Source organism: Pocillopora verrucosa, chromosome 13 (assembly GCF_036669915.1).
Source record: "Pocillopora verrucosa isolate sample1 chromosome 13, ASM3666991v2, whole genome shotgun sequence".
NCBI classification, from domain to species: domain Eukaryota; kingdom Metazoa; phylum Cnidaria; class Anthozoa; order Scleractinia; family Pocilloporidae; genus Pocillopora; species Pocillopora verrucosa.
In genome coordinates this window covers 13,075,792-13,079,980 of record NC_089324.1, presented here as the reverse complement: position 1 = coordinate 13,079,980, position 4,189 = coordinate 13,075,792, and the positions used below count along the sequence as shown (strand labels likewise).

Here is a 4,189-nt window from a genome sequence, read left to right as displayed (position 1 = left end):
CATTCACGTTTTATTTATTTCCTTATTCGACATTTTTTAAAAACTTCTTGATAAATTCATTTGTTTATTTTCTATTGCTTTATTGTTTTGCATTTTTCCTTACTAGGAAGGGTAAATATTATCAAGAGATGAAAAAAAAACCGTTACATTTATCTGTAAAAACTTTTTTTTCTCTCTCTTCCAAAAATTATATCGTACGATGAAAGTAGTGCTCGGAAAAAAAAATGCAAACCTTTCTGGTCACGTGATTCCAGCACTGAAGAGTGATCCAACAAACCATTGTTGCAGGATTATAAGAAAAGCGTCTTATTAGGTTTGCAATACGTGCAAGAGCTGTGATTGTTGTGGCGCATGCGATTCTCAACGTTTAAAACCTAACCCCGTGAACTCGCTCCTTCCACGTGGTGAATGTCAAGTTCGCTGGGCAATCAGCTGCAGGGACATGTAATGAGAAATCTCTAAGCGAGTCTATATGGACATAAAATCGCTTCCGATTTGGACGATATTTTCAAATTTGTGACGGTAAATCTTACAACGCTAGTGACTATTCACTACCAGACCTAATCCCTGCTTTTGTCCCATATAGCGGTTTGGAATTTTTTTCCCTCTGCTCCGGTTTCCTGATAGTCAATTATAGTTACACTAGAAACTCGACATAGCCTTTTTTTTCCACGGAAACCAAGGTACTGATGATTTTGCGAGTTTTGAAAGGATATTTCCGCGTTAGTTTTTCAAATAACTTTATTTTGAAATGTTATTTCCTTTTAAAACTGGAAGTTATTTTCTAATCATTCATAACAAAAAATTGGAACTTTTGAGTCTCATTTATTCAATGCATTCCTAATTTGTCTCACCTTGTTATATGGAACAAAATCTAAGACTATTTTTCAAAACAGTCTTAAGAACACTTAAGCTTAGTTAGAAAATCAGTTGCCACCTCTAATTATGACGTAATTAACCAGTCGATGCCCACTTTTAAAAACAGTTGTCACCTTCCTTCTTGTGCTTGTTGATTACTTATACATGTGAAATTATGCAATCATAAATTGTTCTTAAATTAAATTTTAATCAAAAATATATTTTCTTAGATTGAAAAACCCGGACTTTATCTATCCTGTCCAATAAATGATTGCAAAAAGCAGCACATGGTCTTGACGTTTTCCAGCTATATATTCTCAGTCTATGAAAAAAGTCAAACTTGTTAAATGTTTCTATACAGCATGTAGTTTTTCTGCTATATTAGCAATTTTTTTAAGGACTCGCCGTTAAATTTCTTGGTCTAGATTATTATTCAAATCACAACCGACGATGCGCAAAAATACCTCGAACTTAAAGAAAAAACAAAAACAAAGCCTTCAGATCGGAGAAAAAACAATTAAAGAGGATATTAATAAACCGAGAAGAAACATGGATGGCCAAGTGATGAGGGTGGAGAAGATTAAAACGGCTTGAAACTGACGAACTTGAAAGACCTGGGCTAATTACTTCAAGTCAAAAGGTTTTTGTCTCCAAGTGTAATTGTAAGTCTTGATATTATTGCTGAGAGTTCTTCCAGACAAGTGATAAAACAGCACTAAAAATAAAAAAAAGACACAGGTAAGGAGCGGCTCAAGAAGCAAAATTCACTTTTGAATAAGTCTATTTCAAAGTGTACAATTTTTTCTCATCATAGCTAGTAACAAGAATACGCCCGTCTGGTGCTTTTGTTATCGCCATAGGCTGAGATAAACGGGTGATACTTTTGCCGGTGAAGCGACCGTCTAAAGAAAACTGCTGAACTCGGTTATTGCCAAAGTCACATACTAAAAGATTATCGGAGCTGTCTACAAGCAAACCACGCGGCCGGTTAAATTGTCCATCTTGATTCCCTTGTTTGCCGAACTTGTATAAGAATGTTCCTAACTGATCAAAAGCTTTTATGCAGTGGTTGCTTGTATCAGATACGAGAAACACGTTTTTATAAAGAGTGCAGCAGGTTGGACCAAGCAGTTTCTCTGAGCCTTTGTCTCCAAATGTGAAAATAGACTCTCCTTCCTCTGACATCACCTGTATCCTACCATTTCTATACTCGGTTACAACAATGCGTTCTTCATCATCCACAGTAACGTCTATTGGCCTGCCAAACTCTCCTTTTTCTCTGCCTTTTTTCCCAAAACTTTTAACAACAGTTCCTGTGTTAATATTAAGTCGCTGTATTCTATCATTGCTATTATCTGCAATTAGGACTTCGTTGTCATTTAAAAACAAAATGCCATCAGGGAACTGAAATTGTCCTGTACTGCTACCTCGGCCTCCAATTTTCTTCAAACAGTTACCATCTTTATCAAACACATAAACACAGTGGCCATTGTTATCTGTCACAACTATCTGGCCTTCTGTATTCACAGCAATTCCATATAACTTTACAGGCTTGTCTCCAGGAGAGAACTTTAACTTCAACTCACCGACCACAACAAGTTCACGTTCTTTTACCTGCACAGTCATAGGACAGGTCGGTAGTTTATCGCCATTAATCTTCACCTCAATGATATAGGTGCCAGGTACTTCGGGAGTAAACTTCAGTCTAAGATTGCCGTCTTCTTTCTCTTCAACAATCACGTCTGTAACATCTTTGACGGGTTTAATCAGCAATTCAACTCGACCTCTAAGACCAGCCTGGTTACTCATCTCTCCTCCAGATTTCTTTGGACATAACGTAAACTCTGCTTCTACACCAGCCTGGAAAGTTTGATCTAGTCCTTCTAAAGTTGCTTTAGCTGCGTTTGCGGTACCTTCGATGACTTCAAGAAAACCCAGTTTCAAGTCCTTTTGAGATGTCGCAGTAAATTTGATGAATGTCGTCTGCTGATGTTTTGGAACTGCAACTCGCAGAAGCTCTTCAAATTTGGTCTTTAAAGTTTCTTTGTTCTGCATAATATCCGAGCTTGAGGTTCTCTGCACCAGGTTTTCCGCAAACTGAGCTGCTTGGTTTATTTGTTTTACTAAGGATTCCACTTCCTGTTTGGCCAAGCTAATTTTATAGAGTCTCGACACGCGTGTTGCCTCGAGGGATTCTAACGCCTCTCGCTCGCGCTCTCGAATATTTGCGATCATTTTTTCAGCTGTTTGCTTGACGCCTCGCTTAGCCGTTTCCATATTGCTTTCCAGCTTAGAAATGGTTTCTTCAAACTGCTTAATGACTTCCTGGAGCTCGCTTTCCATTTTCTTGATCAATTTAGCGCCCGACATGATGTTATCCTTTTCCTCGTGTGCTGCTTTGTCGACAAGAACAACTTTGTGGTTTTGATGATCCGTGACTATGCAAATTTGACAAATGCAAACTTGACACTGCGAACAAAAAAACCGTGTAATTTCTCTCTCATGGAATTGTTGAGAACAAAACGGTTGTCGCCTTAACAATGCTTCGTAATCTTCTGTTTTGAAGCCTTGAACTGGCGTGACTTTGTGTCCTTGAAAAGACTTCTTAAGCAATTCATGTGCGTTGAAACAATCAGGGCACATGAATCGTCCGCAATCGAAGCAGTAGTACATCTGAGGGTTGGTTGCGCTGCATTGATAACAAGTAATGCTACTTGCCTCGCCACTTTGTCGAACAGCGAGAAGACTCAGCAAACTTTTATGGAAAAAGCTGTTAGGCAAACGGTCGAAGCGATTTCCTTCTGGTAAATCGATCGCTGCCTGACACTAGGGGCATCTGAATTTTCCCTGTTTCTGGCTCACTCTTACATGTTTCTCCAAACATTCACAGCAAAACGTGTGAAGACATGATATAGTTTTGGGCTCGGAGTAGGTATCGAGGCAAATCGAACAAGTAACTTGTTCCTTGAGGTTTATCAAAAGCGACTCCATCAGTGTCAGCATTAAAGAAGCTTATTCACGACGTGCTCGAATTATTTGTGCAAGAAGGTCTGGTAACTAGTTTTGACATCAAGCTGAGGCTGGGGGGAAACTTGGCAGCGAATGATTCTCTCTTCACAAATATGAAAGTTCCAGAACTACACAAGTTTTTGAAAGAAATGGATATTAAAATTTCTTTAATCGGTAAGAGTAGAGGAGGGGAAGAAATGCTAGAGCTTTGCAAGAATGTGGCGATATAAAACTTCCAAAACTTGAAAAGGAAACAGAGGAGCACGACGAGTTGATTAATTCGACAATAACATTGCCAAGAGGAAAAGTACTTCCCATCCAC

At 38.6% G+C, this 4,189-nt stretch overlaps 1 pseudogene; it reads right to left on the bottom strand.

Moving 5' to 3' along the window:
- Nucleotides 1-926: 926 nt before the first annotated feature.
- LOC136277553 (E3 ubiquitin-protein ligase TRIM71-like) lies at nucleotides 927-3,865 on the bottom strand (annotated as a pseudogene).
- Nucleotides 3,866-4,189: the final 324 nt, after the last annotated feature.